Source organism: Lepus europaeus, chromosome 23 (assembly GCF_033115175.1).
Source record: "Lepus europaeus isolate LE1 chromosome 23, mLepTim1.pri, whole genome shotgun sequence".
Lineage (NCBI taxonomy): Eukaryota > Metazoa > Chordata > Mammalia > Lagomorpha > Leporidae > Lepus > Lepus europaeus.
This window is the reverse complement of record NC_084849.1, coordinates 16,464,122-16,481,847: the sequence shown is the minus strand read 5'-3', so window position 1 is coordinate 16,481,847 and position 17,726 is coordinate 16,464,122. Positions and strand designations below refer to the sequence as shown.

At 46.0% G+C, this 17,726-nt stretch overlaps 1 protein-coding gene across 1 annotated transcript in view; it reads left to right on the top strand.

Annotated features, from left to right (window-relative positions):
• Nucleotides 1–17,726, top strand: part of SPPL3 (signal peptide peptidase like 3) — a 141,713-nt gene that overhangs the window by 36,012 nt on the left and 87,975 nt on the right. The gene's annotated exons all lie outside the window — the stretch shown is intronic.

The following is a 17,726-nucleotide window of genomic DNA, read 5'->3' as shown; positions in this document are numbered from 1 at the left end:
CACATTCATGTGAATCATATTTATAGTGAAATCACGTGGAGGTCCTCATGTGGAGGATGAAAGTGTTTTTAGGCTAAATGCCCACTCCTGTGTATGGTTTTTTTTCCAAGTTCCGTAACATGTATCTTTTTATTGCCTATTTTAGAATCCCTAAATATTTTTTAGAGTAGTCAGTTAACATTTTTGGTCAACATGTTAGTGGTGTGTAGTTTGCTAGTCCAGTAAAATCCAACTCTCAGATATTCCTATTTTTAAATTTCTGCCTGTGTATTTGAAATCATTGCATTAAAATTTTTTTGTTGTTTGTACTTGTCACCTTAAATTTATTTATACACATACACACACACACAAAATGTATGTTTTATTCATTTTCATCTACCTGAAAGGCAGAGAAAGGGAGAGAGATCAGTCAATTGATCTTCATTCTACTAGTTCACTCCTCAAATGCCCTCCACAGCCAGAGCTGAGCCAAATTGAAGCCATGAGCCTGAAACCCATCCATGTTTCTCATGTGGGTGGTAGGGGCCCCATTTTCCATTGCCTCCCAGGATGCATTAACAGGCAGCTGGATTGGAAGCAGAGTGGTCAGGATGCCAGCTGGCACACCAGTATGACATGTGGGCATCCCAAGCAGCAGCTTAACCCATTGTGCCACAATGCCTGCCTCAGATTACATACTTTTATAGTATGCTTAGATGTCTTATTTTGTGTTTCCATAGCTCTACTATGTTGATACAGTATGAAGAATTGGAATTATAAAGTAATATTGTATACTACCAAAAGTAAATGCATTAAGTAGCCTGCAAATGGCTTTAAAATCTCTTACCTAGCTATATAGTCATATACAAGAACATTTCAAAAAGTTTTTGGGAAAAAATGGAATTAAAAGACAAGTTAATTTTTCTGTGAATACATTTGAATTTCATGCAGTTTTCCCACATAAAATGAATTTTCCACTCACTTTTTAAAGATCCCCCCCATCCACTTAGCTCAGTTGTTCAGTAGTTCTCAGTGTAATACCATCTTCTGGGAGGCATTTTTGAAATTTGTGACAGTGTTTTTAGTTGCTGCTGTAGTGTAAGTTGGCACGTACATTTAATGAAGGCAGGAGTTAGCTTTGCTAGATGTTTTGCAGTGTGCTTAACAGTGCTGTACAATGAATAACTCTCACACAGTGCTTGAAGTTCCTTTAATTGCATACCTGATTTTATATATAAATACAGAGCAGTGTTTACATGATAATTTTTTTTCTATGAATGCAATTTCTGTGTATGTTAGGGATTTCTTTTTGTGAGCTCTGCTGAGTTTCACATATTGGAAAATTTTATCTACAACAGTATTCCTCTGGTGTTTTTCAGCATACCTGGTTCAGTCTACATTTTAGTTGTCTTGTTCCTCGTGATTCTTCATATTAGTGCAGGCATCTTATTGTTTCATAGTATTTCCTAGTGTATTCATGCTCATGTTTCTAAATATTGAATAGTGGGTTTTTTTAAAAAAAGGTTTATTTATTTATTTGAAAGGCAGAGTTACATAGAAGCAGAGAGAGAGAGAGAGAGAAAGTCTTCCATCCACTGGTTCACTCCCCAAATGGCTGCAATGGCTGGAGCAGGATCAGTCCAAAGCCAGGAGCCAGAAGCTTCCTCTGAGTCTCCCACACCAATGCAGGGGTCTAAGCACTTGGGCCATCTTCTACTGCTTTCCTAGGCCATAGCAGAGAGCTGTATCGGAAGTGGAGCAGTCAGGACTCAAACTGGAGCCCATATGGGATGCTGGTACTGCAGACGGCGGCTTTACCCGCTACATCACATGCCTGCCGGCTCCTAAAAGGCAATCATTTTAATACACTTATTCACACATAGATACTTAACTAGTAAAAGATTATGCTATAGAGTGAAAAATGAATGTGTCTGGGGTGACTAAGAGCAGCACAGTAGCAGCGACAGCAGAACACCTGGACCAGCTGTTAAACAGCAGCAGCAAGCTGCAGGACTTCAGTCTGGTCGGGGATGATGCTGGATGTTGACTTAAAAGTCTACACTGTATTTTTTATTTATTTACTTTTTTGGTGAGAAGAAATATCAGTAGCAGTTGAAGAATCAAGAATGCCTCTCCCAGAGATAAGAGGCATTCTGCTGCCCAGTTTTAAATATCTTCTAATGCTTTTTGGCTTAGGAGTGTTTGGTATTGTAAATGGACATGATTTGTATTCTTTTTATGAACTCATGCGCTCTGCCCTTCAGTAAGCTGGCACACATTTCCCCGTGTTGTCTGGAGGCACTTTTTCTGCAGTGTTAACAAAGCCAACTGCATTGTCACTACCAAGTTCCTCCATAATGCAGTGCCAGGTGAAGCTGTATTTCTTGTCAGACTTCTGGGAAAGAAAAAGAAGGGGGAAAAAAGGAAACACTAGAATTTGAGTTCTAAACCAGAGAGCAGAGTTGCCTTCTGGATAAAACAGAAACTGTAAGGGCAAAGAAAGAATATTAATATCTTCAAATTCTTAGAATGAAAGAATGTTCTTCAGCTCCCAAGTCAGGCGCCTACATAGTGAATTAATGCAAACATACTTGCAGGCTGAGCTACAACAGGGGACTTGAGGTCAAAGGCAAAAAGATCAGCCTCAGACAGGGCACTTTGTTCTCATAGTCTACATCTCCATGCTATCTCAAATGTTCTTTATTTAAAGATTTGTTTGTTTGCAAGGCAGAGTTGCAGAGAGAGAGAATGAGAGTCTTCCACGCGCTGGTTCAGATCCAAAGGCAGGAGCCAGGAGCTTCTTCTAGGTCTCCCACGTGGGCGCAGGGGCCATCTTCTGCTTTCCCAGGCTACAGCAGAGAGCTGGATTGCAAGTGGAGTAGCCGAGACTGGAATCAGTGCCCATATGGGATGCCGGCACTGCAGGCATCAGCTTTATCCGCCAGGCCATAGAACCAGCTCCTATCTATAACATTCTTACTCATGGACAGCAAGTGTTAACCAATAGTTGTAATTTATCACAAAAACTATTTTAAACAAGTTTTTCTATTTCATTTGAATAGATCTAAACTATCCCCCTATATTTGTCATGTGCCACAAATCCAAGAAAATGGTAAAAATTTGGCCCAGTACCCCACTTCCTCAGGAAGATTTTTTTTTTAAAGATTTATTTATTTATTTATTTGAGAGAGGTAGAGAGAGAGAGGTCTTCCATCCTCTGGTTCACTCCCCAGATGGCCTCAATGGCCAGAGCTGTGCCAATCTGAAGCCAGGAGCCAGGAGCTTCTTCTCGGTCTCCCACGTGGGTGCAGGGGCCCAAAGACTTGGGCCATCTTCTGCTTTCCCAGGCCACAGCAGAGAGCTGGATACTAGAACCGGCGACCATATGGGATGCCATTGCTCCAGGCCAGGGCTTTACCCCGCTGTGCTACAGCGCTGGCCCCCTCAGGGGGATCTTAACTGCACTCCAGCACCGCTGTACAGGAGACCTCCAGGAGGAGAAAGCTCCTGTCAGCATCTGAGCCAGAGCGCTGCACATTTAAATTTTTAATATAGGGGAACACGTAAACACTCTACTGTCCCTATAAAAAGAATGCTTGAAGCAGAATCTGACAGCCAGCTGGCCAACTGTTATTCCAACCTGTAATTTAAAATGGACTTTTCCCACACATCCTGCTGGTACTGACCTGCCTTGTCTACAAGGCTAGCAAGACGCAGGATCAACAACAGTACTTAACCCAGGAGACACTGGAGGCCACCAGGCGACTGTGTAGGCAAAGGCTGAAGGCAAACTTTCTTTTTATAAAGTTCTTGCAACTTTCTTTGAGTTATGTAGATTCTAGCTGTTCTTAAACCACATGTTGTGTGGAAACCTCTTAAATCTGTTGAGGAAATAACGTTCTTAGAGGCTGCATGCAGCCCTGCCGCCTTCGATGTCTGTTCCTCCCATTCTCTGCGGGAACCTTCCAGGGCTTAGGCCGCCGGCCTCCTGCCCCGCAGCAAACAGAGCTCGACCAGGGCCCGATCCTGCCAGCCGGCTGCCGGCTGCCGAGCCCCCGGGCCAGCCCCCAGCCCCTCAGCCGCTTTCCCCGAGCGCCGACTCCCTCCCCGACTCCCTCCCCCGCGGAGGGCTGGCGCCCTCCTCCCGCCCCGCTGCAGGCTGCAGACGCCCCCGCAGCTGCGGCTCCGGAGCGAACGCCCAGACGGATCCCGGCGCCGGGACCGCGGCTCTCCGAGCCTGGAGACCGTTGCTAGGTGGCGCTTTCCCCCGCCGAGCTCGATTTGAAAACAAAACATAACCAAAAACTTCGGGCGCCGAGGGTCTGCGGTTCCGACCCGAGCGCAGGATTCGTCTGCGTCCTTTCTGGAAGCCTCTGCTCCCGAGCCGCCCCGCGCTCTGCGGGCGCCGGGCCCGGGCGGAGGGACCGAGAGGGCGGCGCGCCCCGGCCCTGGCCCCGGCCTCACCTTCTTGATGTGGGCCGCGATGTCCTTCTCGATGTTGTATTTCTCCAGCGCTTGAGTGGCGCACTCCACCGAGTCCTGTTGCATCTCTTCCGACATGTCCGCGTTCTTGATCACCGCCTTGCGGTCGGTTGTACGTGGTTGCCTGCTGGGTCGGGGGTGGGGGGACGGAGAGGTCCAGACGAGGAGCGAAGGGTTGGGATGTGGGCTACGCCCCCATCCCTGGGCCGCGCCATTCCGGGACGATGCCCCCCAACCTGCTTCTCAGGACGCTGTGTTGGATAAGCCCGGCAGTGAGGGCCTCATCCCGGAGTCTGAGACGGTGGAGCACGGGCTGGCCTATTGGACCAGTCTTCTGAGGCAGGCTTGACGGCTCAGTCCTGCCCCCAGCATGCAGCCTAGCTGCTGAGCTACTTGCAAACTGTCGCATCTAAGCGGCCCCAGCTAGGCTACTGCTGCCTAGTGCCCAGGCCCCGCCCTGCTCCCCGCCTGCTCCATCCCCAATTCAAGTCCCTATTGGCCTAACGCTACCTAAGATTGTCTCATTGGTCAATGAACTCGGTGCTTCTCTCTAACCTTTCTGCAGTTTGTTGCAAACCACAATGCACTGCTCAGGGTAAAGGTTTCCCAGCAGCGGGCCACAAGCCTAGAAGCTGGAGCAGGGCTCGGTCTCCAGGACCACGCAGCTGGCTGGAGCGGTTCGTAGGGAATCCGGCCCAGACATGGTGAAGAGTGCTGCCAGATTCACACAAGATGTCCCAGGTGCCAGCTTACTGAAGGGCAGAGCGCATGAGTTCATAAAAAGAATACAAATCATGTCCATTTACAATACCAAACACTTCTAAGCCAAAAAGCATTAGGAGGTATTTAAAACTGGGCAGCAGAATGCCTCTTATCTCTGGGAGAGGCATTCTTGATTCTTCAACTGCTACTGATATTTCTTCTCACCAGAAAAGTAAATAAATAAATAATACAGTGCCCCACCTGCTTTCCTCTTACTGAAAGAGTAACTCGGAAAGCAGGGCTGTCTTCGTGGGTGAAACACTTGTGCAGTCGTAGTAGAGGGATCCCCTGGTTTAATCCCCAGTGGTCTTATTCGTGAAATTCCCAACTTTTAAATAAGAGGCCCCACATGTTCACTTTGCACTGGGCTCCTCATGTAACCAGCGTGGCTCTGAAATACTTGGGGAGTGGGGCATCCTCAGGATTGACCATGAGTTTCTGGAAGGGAAGGAGTTTGCTTCTGAATTAATGGATTATCCCTCAGAGTGGCATCTCTACCTGGCAGGGCAGTGGTTCTTTAAGTGGGAGGGGGTGGGGAAGTCCTTGAAGTGGACTTGGGAGGGTTGGTCCCAGGGGTGTTTCTAGGGTGATGAGGGAGTCTTTCCTGCCTGAGAGTTTTTCTTGGTTGGGGATTTCTCTCTCGGGAGGAGGTTTCCTAATGGATAAAAGGTTGCCCCAAGAGTTGTCATCTCTGGCTTAGAGATAATGGCTGCTTAAGAATGGAAGGTCTTGGTGGGTTGCCAGTGAAATCGGATCTGGCTTTAGGTCCTAGCATTGTCATTTAGGAGCTCTTTGGACCCCAGTTTTGTTTTTAGTAACTGTAGGTGGAAACCACATCATAGGCATGTTGGGAGTATTAAATGAACTGATGATGATACATGGGAAGTTCTTGGCACTGCATATGGCACATAGTAAGTGCACAGAGAATCTTTGCCATTCGTTGTCAGTTTGGGGAAGTGCCCTGACGTCACAGAATGGTTTTGAGCAAACAGCCCTTAGATGCCTGTGATGTATTTTGAACCTTCAGGAGTGAGTTATCAGGTGCACCATGTAAACAGAAGCTTCCTGTTTAAATTTCTGCATTTCTCTCTTGACCATCGATTCCCATTACCCAGAGCAGAGGCACACACCATTTAAAAGAAGTAAGATGGGAGGGGGGCTTCAGAAAGTTCATGAAAAACAGAATTAAAAGATAAGTTTATTTTGGTGCAAAAATAACTTTGAAATTGTGTGTCCTTGTAATTAGAGTAGCAGCTGTTTACTGAGTGGTTCTTTGCTACCAAGCTAAAGCACTTGGCACTCACTTAGTTGTTCTCATAACAGCTGTGCTGGCAGCTCCTTTCCTCTTACCACCCTCTTGGCATAGTCAGTTCATGTCACCTTCCCTGAACTCCCATCTCTGTGCGTGCCCCCTGCCACCACCCTTTTGTTACTCTCTGCCACTTTTATTTTCTCCACTGTACTTGGCTCATCTATCTATCCCTTCAACACATACTTACTTATCTTTAAAATTTTTTTTTTTTTTTTTTTGTATTTGAGAGACCGCTTCCATCTGCTGATTTGCTCCCCAGATGCTCCCAACAGCCAGGGTTGGGCCAGGCCAAATCCCAGAGCTGGGCATCCAAGGTGGATGTCAGGAATACCAACATCTGCTGCCTCCCAGGGTTTGCATTAGGAGGAAGCTGGAATCAAGAGCTGAAGCTCTGTCTCCAACCAGACACTCCAGGTGGGATACAGACATCCTAACCCGAGACTTAACTACCCCAGAAAATAAATGGATTGATTTGTCCCTGCCTGGTTTGTTCACCACTGCGTCTTTAGCATCTGATTCAGTGTCTGGCACATAGTAGGTACTTCATAAATATACATTGAATCCACAGCAGAGAGCTGGCCTGGAAGAGGGGCAACCGGGATAGAATCCGGTGCCCCGACCGGGACTAGAACCCGGTGTGCCAGCGCCACAAGGCGGAGGATTAGCCTAGTGAGCCGCGGCGCCGGCGACCCAAGGTACCAAGCCTTATCCCCATTTTACAGATTAGGAAACTAGTTTTCCCAAGACATGCTATTATTAAATGAGTAAGTTTCAAGTCTAAATGACCCTAAAATATATTCATTAATCCAGGGGTGCGGAGCTTTTTTCTGTCAAGGGCTATTTGAACTTTTATAACATTGTTCATGGACCATACAGAATTATCAACTTAAAAATTAGCCTGCCATAGGTTTATTGAATTCCAAAGTCCCTCCTGTGGTTGCCTTGGTAGGGCCAAATCAAATGATTTTGCAGGCCTTAAGTGGGCTGTAGGTCAGACATTCCCCACTCCTGGTCTATACCCTCTGTATTACTTTGAAAAAAGGAGTTTGAGATGAACTGATATTAAAGTTATCTAGCAAGTAATAGGATTTTGTTTTAAAAGGACTACTTCTATTGTTATTTATTCAATATTTTATTATATGTATGTCTCTGTAATCTAATGTGATAATTTTCTTTAGGCCACCTTTATTTTTTTGGAGATTTATTTATTTATTTGAGAGGCAAAGTTACAGACAGAGGAAAAGACAGAGATCTTCCACCTGCTGGTTCACTCCCCCAAATGACTGTAATGGCCAGAGCTGGGCTAATTGGAAGCCAGAAGCCAGGAGCCAAGAGCTTCCTCTGGGTCTCCCATGTGGGTGCAGGGGCCCAAACACTTGGGCTATCTTCTGCTGCTTTCTCAGGCCATCAGCAAGGAGATGGATTAGAAGTGGAGCAACCGGGACTTGAACCAGTGCCGATATGGGATGCTGGCACTGCAGGCAGAGGCTTAACATAGTACGCTGCAGCGCCGGCCCCGTAAGTCACCTTTATTTTTTTAAGTAAGTATTTTTAAAGCTAAACTTATATGATTACCATAAGTAGAAAACAAGCCACATTAACCAAAAACAGAAGGTAACTAAATATACTGTATTAGAGTATAAAACATTTAGACTTTTTGTCACTAAACTGATCTAGGTGTGTGACCTACACTGTAGCAGCAGGTCCATAAATGGGATCCATTGATGGATTGCAGTGGTTTCACAAGTCCCTAGATTTGTGTAAAAAAAAAGAAAAAGTAAGAGAATTCCAAAAAGTTTATAGAAAAAGTGAATTTAAAGATGTTTATTTTGTTGCAAGGCAGTTTTTTTGGGGGGGAAAATTTATATTTTCTTATTTGAAAAGCAGAGTGATAGAGCAAGCGAGTGAGCTGTTTTCCATCTTCTGGTTCACTCCCAAATGGCCTGGCCCAGCCCTGGCCAAAGTCAGGAGCCCAAAACTCCATCCCAATCTATTACATGGTTGGTAGGGATCCGAGATCGAGTGCAGTCAGGGTGGTGCAGCCGTAGACAGCAGGGATCCAAGGACTTGGCCTGTCCTCTCCTGCTTTCCCAGGCACATTAGCAGGGAGCTGGACCTGAAATGCAGAAGCCAAGACTCAAAACAAACAGTCTGGTATTTAACGTCACAAACTGTGGCTTAACCTGTTTTGCCACACAGACAACTCTCACAAAACACTTTTGAAGTCCATGTATAGTTTTTTCCCATCATACGCATTTTATGTGAACTATTTGATGACCCTGTCATATGTAGCACCACTGGCATTTCTCCAGGGAGAGGACCCGTGGCTTTAATCAGAGTGGTGAAGAGGTTCAGAATCCAAGAAGGACTAAGAGCAACAGGACCCTACAGTGAATGTGAGGTTTCTTTTGTCCTACTCCTCACAGCCAAATTTGCTTAAAAACCCACGTGAGCCTGAACAACTTCATTTTTCATTCTGACTACAGGAAATGATAATGGGAGGTGGGAGCCCTGGGAGCCACCTAAGCTGTGACCTTCACATCCAAGTATAGGTTTCTAGTAGTTAAATGGAGAGCTCAGCTTCATTGTAGGGTGGTAGCAAGGATTATACTGTCACATTCACCGTGTCGTGTAAAGCTAGTGGCTCTTACAGGCAGTGCGGATGGCGATGTTTCCATCATCGCAGAAAGCTCCTTTGTTGGACAGTGCTGGTTTACTTTAGTCACAATTCACACTCCTCATCCTCCACACACTGTTTGTGTATGTTTGTTTTAAAGATTTATTTATTTACTTGAAAGACAGAGTTACATAGAGGCAGAGAAAGAGAGAGAGAGAGAGGTGAATCTTCCATATGCTGATTCACTCCCCAAATGGCTGCAACAGCCACAGCTGGCCAATCTGAAACCAGCAGCAGCTTCTGGATTTCTCACGTGGGTGCAGGAGCCCAAGCACCTGGGTCATCTTTCACTGCTTTCCCAGGCCATAGCAGAGAGTTGGATAGGACGTGGAGTAGTCTAGTCTCTAACCGGCACTCAAGGGATGCTGGCACTAGGCGGCTTTACCCACTACACCACAGCACCAGCCCCCACACACTGTCTTAAGCCTGGAATTCTCTTGGCTCCTTTACAGCTTTCCAGGGACATCTACATGGTGGACAGGCACAGTATCCGACAGTGAGACCATCCTTGTTGGGCTTCGGGCTTCGGCACCTGCCCATTCCTTTGCAGGAGTGACATATTTCCACGTTGCTTTCCTGACTAAAAGAGTACTGAGCATATTTCTGAAGCAAGTAATGTTTTACTTGAGACCAACAAATTTTTTTTAAATTAAGCTTTTAGGTCATAACGCTAAACAACAAGGACCTATGATTTATTTGACAGAAATTGTTTTATATGTTCACTTATTGTGCTGTCTGGAAGCTCTTATACTGGGTTAACTTCATAAATTATTAGTCCTATAAATGTGGATGTGGGTTGAACTCAACATTCTAATATTTCCCATCGCCTCAGTATCATTTTTTCCTCTGCTGTTTGCTCGGCGTGTGGCAGGAAAAGAGCATGATTGCTCATAGTTCCCTTTGTAGTTGCTGCTGTATACTCTGGGGACTTGGGATCTTTCCTTGCTTGCCAAAAGAACCCAGGCTGGAAGGATGCTGGTGCCTCCCCTTCCCACACAGGGGTGCGGGATGCACAGGCTGCCTGCTCTTCAGTCCTCTCTCTTCTCTTGGACAGTCCTCACCAGTCAGATGCATGCGCAGACAAGCCTGACTTGCTGCTAGATCTAAATAAACACCTTAGACACTAAATACAGGAGCGTTCTTAGTGCACGGCTTGTCTTAGTTGAGTAGGTTTTGGTTATACCAGAACCAAAAATGCCTTGTTTTGGAAACACTTGATGATATCTATTATTTAAAAGGAATAGAAGTATCAGGAAGTTTAGCTTTTCTTGGCTTGTAGCCTTTGCAAAGTTCTGTAATGCAATGATGTTTAGACTTCAGAGCATTCAGACTGGCTGATTTTTATGTGGATGCAATTAACAACCAGTTGTGAGTCTTCCAGAAAATCTTTTTAGTGTCATTAGAATGGTTTCTCACCTTAGTGAAATGTATGAGTACAGATGTAGTTTAACATTGATTTGGGGGCCGACGCCGTGGCTTAACAGACTAATCCTCCGCCTTGTGGCGCCGGCACACTGGGTTCTAGTCCTGGTTGGGGCGCCGGGTTCTATCCCAGTTGCCCCTCTTCCAGGCCAGCTCTCTGCTATGGCCAGGGAAGGCAGTGGAGGATGGCCCAAGTGCTTGGGCCCTGCACCCGCATGGGAGACCAGGAGAAGCACCTGGCTCCTGGCTTCGGATCAGCGAGATGTGCCAGCCGCAGCAGCCATTGGAGGGTGAACCAACGGCAAAAAAGGAAGACCTTTCTCTCTGTCTCTCTCTCACTATCCACTCTGCCTGTCAAAAAACAAACAAACAAAAAACAAAAACAAAAAAACATTGATTTGGCTCCTAAGGCTTCCATAGACCTCAGGTTGTGTCCATCTGTTTCTGTCTTATTGATTACTTATGTCGATATTGGACAAGGGAGATGACCACAGTATGTACCTCCTGTTTTAAAAAGGCAGATAAGGCCGGCGCCGTGGCTTAACAAGCTAATCCTCCGCCTTGCGGCACCGGCACACAGGGTTCTAGTCCCGGTCAGGGCGCCGGATTCTATCCCGGTTGCCCCTTTTCCAGGCCAGCTCTCTGCTATGGCCCGGGAAGGCAGTGGAGGATGGCCCAAGTCCTTGGGCCCTGCACCTGCATGGGAGACCAGGAGAAGCACCTGGCTCCTGGCTTCGGATCAGCGAGATGTGCCAGCCGCAGCAGCCATTGGAGGGTGAACCAACGGCAAAAAAGGAAGACCTTTCTCTCTGTCTTTCACTATCCACTCTGCCTGTCAAAAAAAAAAAAAAAAAAAAAAGGCAGATAATCCATGCTGTTTGCTTTCGTCTCTGTTTTTTTATTTTTTTTTTGTTTTTTTTATTTTTATTTTATTTATTTATTTTTTTTTTTTTAAATTTTTTACAGGCAGAGTGGACAGTGAGAGAGAGACAGAGAGAAAGGTCTTCCTTTTTGCCGTTGGTTCACCCTCCAATGGCCGCCGCAGTAGGCGTGCTGCGGCCAGCGCACCGCGCTGATCCGTTGGCAGGAGCCAGGTGCTTCTCCTGGTCTCCCATGGGGTGCAGGGCCCAAGGACTTGGGCCATCCTCCACTGCACTCCCTGGCCACAGCAGAGAGCTGGCCTGGAAGAGGGGCAACCGGGACAGGATCGGTGCCCTGACCGGGACTAGAACCCGGTGTGCCGGCGCCGCAAGGCGTCATCTCTGTTTTATGACAGCAGGACTAAATCTCCTTACATCTGACTAGTATACTAGAGTATAGTAATACTTGACAAGTCACAAAGCTTCAGGTTTCTGTGGCATTCTGAACCGGTAGAGGGTGTGCTCTGTTCACACATTGGATGCCCTCCCACTGAGCATTGTCAGTTTTTCTGGCCCTTCACAGGCACCCTCAGCTTTCCTGTGCCAGCCTCACGGGGGCTCTCCCATGCATAGCGCATTTAATCTCTGCAGAGCAGACAGTGCAGTGGACAGGGCTTAGGACGAAGGGGTGATAGCATGCACTTTGAGTCACTTAGTTTTGTTCTCTTAGTTTGGTTCTCAAAAGAGAACCGTCCCTGTGTTCTCTTTTTACTGTTTTTTTTTTTTTTTTTTTACCTTGATGTTTGTCTTTTTTTTTTTTTTCTTCTTTCCCATTTTTGCGTGGTGTTTTGGTTATTCCAGGTACAAATTCACGCCCTCACTAGCTTTCATAATTACAGTCAGTAGTTTTTCTGAACTGCCACAAGAATGTGATATTCAAAAACAAAAGCAAAAACCCAGTGATTGTTAAAAATTGTCCCTGGACTAGTACATCTGCATTGCCTGGGAGCTTTGAAAAAAAAATGGGGACACTTGGCTCTACCCCAAAGCTACTAAAATGGAGACACTGGGGTGGGGTCAGCAATTTGTATTTTAATGAGCTCTTCAGGTGCTTCTGACTGTTGACCCACTCTCATCTTTGTGACCCACTGATCTAGAAGACTTAAGAACTTGCCTCGTTTTGGAACTCTGAAACTTTCTCTTTCCATGCTTTAGTTTGCAGCATATATTCGTTGCCAACATTAGTCTTAAGATTATATCATAGAATTAGGAAATGTGACAATTTGTGTGATAGTTTTTCACTTTACTGTTATGTTTGTTTGCACATGGGTGCAGGGGCCCAAGGACTTGGGCCATCCTCTACTGCATTCCCAGGCCATACCAGAGAGCTGGATCAGAAGTGGAGCAGCCGGGTCTTGAACTGGCGCCCGTATGGGATGCCGGCATTTCAGGCAAGGGCTTTAACCTGCTGTACCACAGCGCCGGCCCCTATGTTTGTTTTTTAAGTTAGTGAATTTCTTTATTTTTCTTTCTTTTCTTTTTTTTTTAACATTTGTGTCAACTGTTTGTCCTAGTGCCTGTTTAATGAGGAAGTGCAATCCCCTTGGGTGTATAAAAGTGCCCCCTACTTTATTTGTCTGACATGGGGATTCTCTGCTTCTCACTGTAGTATAGCCCTGTAGACTAAACCAGGCCCTCACCGTGCACAGGCATTTTATTTCATCTCCTTGCTCTCCTCAGGGGTAAGCAGTGAATGAGCAGATAAGGATAAGGTGGTGGGAAAGAAATGTCAGGCAAGGGATCTGTGTAATAAACTGAGGGTTCCCTCTGTTGTCTCGGCTCAGTAGCTGGAGATATCGCTAGGCACTTTCCCTGCCAAAGAGCACGCTTGTCGGAACTGGAGAGTGCAAGTGGTGATGAAGTTTGGACGTACGTGGGCACAGAAGAGTTTTCAGTTTTCAGGGAAACACAGTGACATCTGGAAGATACCACACAGACTAATAGCTAAAGGTATTTATCTCACAGTTCAGCACGAAGTCACTGAATTCCCCTTTGAGGATGCCACATCTTTGCAGAGCTGGGATTTGGATCATTGTTGTCAAATAAAAGCAAGGGCTGTGTGAAAATCAATGTGAAACAGGAAATGAGGCTGCTAGTTTCCCATCTGATTACAAGATTTGAGAAGTTGTAGAGTTGTTAGGACACAGTTGCTTAAAATATGGCATTAGGCATTCCTTCTGGCCTAGGGCATGACTGCTCTCTCCCTTTCCCGCCCCCAACACATGGATGACTTAGATTCTGAGGGAGATACGACCTGAGAAGGTTTTAGGTATCTCTGATGTGAACTACTTTTTTGGTAGACTGCAGTTTTGACTTTATCTGGGTGTTTTTGTTTTTTTAACTGTACAAGAAACCGAGACGTGAAAGACTAGGGGGTTCATAAGTAGCATGTATTGTCCAACAGTGGGTTAAGCCTCTGTTTGAGGTCCACCTGTCCCATACTGGAATGCGTAGTTTGAGTCCCAGCCAGTCTGCTTCCTCTCCAGCTTCCTGCTCATGCCACAGGGAGACAGCAGGTGATGGCTCCATTACTTAGGTCCCTGCCACCCACATGGGAGACCCAAATGGAGTTCTGGTCTCTTTGATCTAGCTGTTGCAGGCCTTTGGGGAGTGAACCAGCAGAGGAAAATAGCTTTCTCACTCTTCTTACGTCACTTTGCCTTTCCAATAAGTATGTTTATAAAACAAAACAAAAATACAAAAACAAAAACAAAGTAAGTAGCATGGTAGAGAGAAGGAAGTTTGTGGTGATGGTAAATGGTCTGCAGGGCCATCTACTTTCATTCATGTCCTAGTTCTTGGCTCACTATATGCCTGTGGCCAAGAAATTAACTTTTCGAGACCTGCTTTCTCATTCATAAAATTGGGTGGATAATACTTCTTAAGGATTGAATGAAATACTGTAGATTAATGTGCAGAATTTTAAATCTCTGAAGTGTGTCATAGGCTGACTAGTGCTCCTTCAAAGATGTCCACAGTGCAGTCGGCATTGTGGTTTAGTGGGTTAAGCTGCCTCCTGCAACTCCAGCATCCCATTGGGTAATGGTTCAAGTCCTGGCTGCTCTACCTCTGATCCAGCTTCCTTCTAATATGCCTGGAAAAGCAGTGGAAGATGACCCAAGTCCATGGGCCCCTGTACCAACGTGGGAGAACTGAATGAAGCTGCTGGCTTCGGTCTGGTCCAGCCTGTGCCCTTGGGACTATTTGGGGAGTAAAACCAGCAGATGAAAGATCTGTGTCTCTGTCTCTCTCTTTCTGTAACTCTGTCTTTCAAGTAATATAAATAAATATTTTAAAAAAAAAAAAAAAAGGTCCATGCTGATCTGTGGAGACTTTTCAGGTGTGATTAAATTAAGGACTGTGGCAAGAGCTTGTCCTCGCTTATCTAGCTGGGCCCAATGTAATCACAAGGTTCTTGAAAGAGGGAAGATAGAGATCAGAGTTAATCGATTTGATAGTGGAGCAAGAAATTGTAGTGATGGGACAAAGGGTGCAGTGATCTTCTGGAATCTGAAAGGGCAAGGAAAACAATTCTTTCCAGGCTTCAGAAGGAACCAGCCCTGGGAGATTCATTTCTGGACTTCTGACCTCCAGAACTAGAAGAGAATAAACCTGTGTGGTTTGAAGTCACCATCTATGGTCAGGTTTTACGGCAGCATTGGGAATTAAACACAGGGGTTACTCAAGTTGAAAAAGGGAAAGTTTCTTTAAGAAACCCTACAGCCGTTGTCAGCAGAGTGCAGTCCTTTTTCATTGTGTGAAGCCCAGGATAGCAGTATTCGGGTTCTTAGACTTCCCTAGAATGTAACGTGAACTCACTTAGAATGTAGCATAAACTTCTGTAGTATGGGCGCAGTGAGAGATTTCCCTTGTCCTTAACTCTCAGATGGCTCTAGAGGCGATTCGATTGGAAAGGGACAACGGGGCATGCTCATACACCTCTGGGACATCTGAAATAGGTGCCTCAGGAGGGTGTTTTGTTGGAAGGCTTCCTGGAACTCAGTTCCCATGGCAGCTCCTGAAGCTATTCTTTACCAGTTTACCAGTCATCCATCATGTTTCTAAATCAGGATCGGTCCAGTGAGTTGCTTTAAAATAGTTTTTCCAAGCCTAACTTTTTTTTTTTAAAAGATCTATTTATTTATTTGAAAGTCAGTTATACAGAGAGAGGAGAGGTAGAGAGAAAGAGAGAGGTCTTCCATCCGCTGGTTCGCTCCCCAGTTGGCCACAATGGCCAGAGCTGAGCCGATCCAAAGCCAGGAGCCAGGAGCTTCTTCTTGGTGTCCCATGTGGGTGCAGGGGCCCAAGGTCCTGGGCTGTCTTCTACTTTTTTCCTAGGCCACAGCAGGGAGCTGGATCAGAAGTGGAGCAGCTGGGTCTCAAACCGGTGCCCATGTGGGATGCCAGCGATTCAGGCCAGGGCATTAACCCACTGCGCCACAGCACTGGCCCCAAGCCTAATGTATTTTGTACTTATACACCAGAGGATAATATTTCAGAAACTGTGAAATACGAACTTAGGGTTTTCCATGGCCAGATGATTCAGCAGAGGAAAGCATCTGACTTGCGTCCCCCTGTGTGTACCTGAGTTCTCTGAGAAGTCTCTCAGAGTCTTTTTCACCAAGTCCCTGCTGGCATCCTTTCAATCACAGATTTCCAGATTTAAAATGTGTTACCCAGGATTATGGATTCAAAAAGCAGCTGGCGTTAAGAAATAGTGAAGCTTTGCCGGCGCTGTGGCGCAGTGGGTTAAAGCCCTGGCCTGAAGTGCCGGCATCCCATACGGGTGCCAGTTCAAGACCCGGCTGTTCCACTTCTGATCTAGCTCTCTGCTATGGCCTGGGATAGCAGTAGAAGATGGCCCAAGTCCTTGGGCCCCTGCACCCACGTGGGAGACCTGGAAGAAGCTCCTGGCTCCTGGCTTCAGATCGGCGTAGCTCCAGCCATTGTGGCCATCTGGGGAGTGAACCAGCGGATGGAAGACCTCTTTCTTCTGTCTCTACCTCTTTCTGTAACTCCGTCTTTCAAATAAATAAAATAAATCTTAAAAAAAAATAGTAAAGCTTGGGGCCAGCGCTGTGTCATAGTGGATAAAGCCACTGCCCGCAGTGCTGGCATCCCATATGGGCACCAGTTTGAGTCCCAGCTGCTCCACTTCTGATCCAGCTCTCTGCTTTGGCCTGAGAAAGCAGTTGAAGATGGCCCAAGTACTTAGGCCCCTGCACATGCATGGGAGACCTGAAAGAAGCTCCTGGCTCCTGGCTTCGGATAGGCTCAGTTCCGGCCATTGCGGCCAATTGGGGAGTGAACTAACAGATGGAAGACCTCTCTCTCTCTCTGCCTCTCTATGTCTCTCTGTGTAACTGACTTTCAAGTAAATAAATAAATTTTTTAAAAAATAGTAAAGCTTGAGGTCATGAAATCTTTAGAGAGAAGGTAGATGAGAAGAAAAGACTGAGAATCTACAAGTATAACATCTGGTTGTTTTTGTTTTTTAAAGATTTATTTATTTATTTATTTGAAAGAGTTACACAGAGAGAGGAGATGCAGAGAGAGAGAGGGAGGTCTTCCATCTGATGATTCACTCCCCAGATGGCCACAATGGCCGGAGCTGTGCTGATCCGAAGCCAGGAGCCAGGAGCTTCTTCCAGGTCTCCCACGTGGATGCAAGGGCCCAAGGACTTGGGCCATCTTTTACTGCTATCCCAGGCCATAGCAGAGAGCTAGATCAAAAGTGGAGCGGCCGGATCTCGAACTGGCACCCATATGGGATGCCAGGGCGTTAACTCACTGTGTCACAGTGCCGGCCCCTGGTTGTTTTTGGAGTCTCAGCTAAATAGGATTTTCCTGGTCCCAAAAGTCAGCTAACTAGCATGTCTGATAAAGCTAGCCATGACCTTAGACATAGTCTCCAGTGCTACATGCAACATTCACTTTATACATTTATTGTTTTTTTAGAGTAACTTAGATTTTCCAAAATTTATGATGTTACCTGTTTGCTATATATTGCTAACCTAGCTGTCTGAGGTCTATTAACCACTTGCCTCTGAGGTGGCTCTTTACTTTAATAGCCACTAAAGCACTACTAGAAAACTGTCCTGCCAGTTGGCTGCAGCTTTGCAGAAGCTGGTGTCAGCTCTGTGCAGTAATTTGTTACCTTTAGAAGACTTAG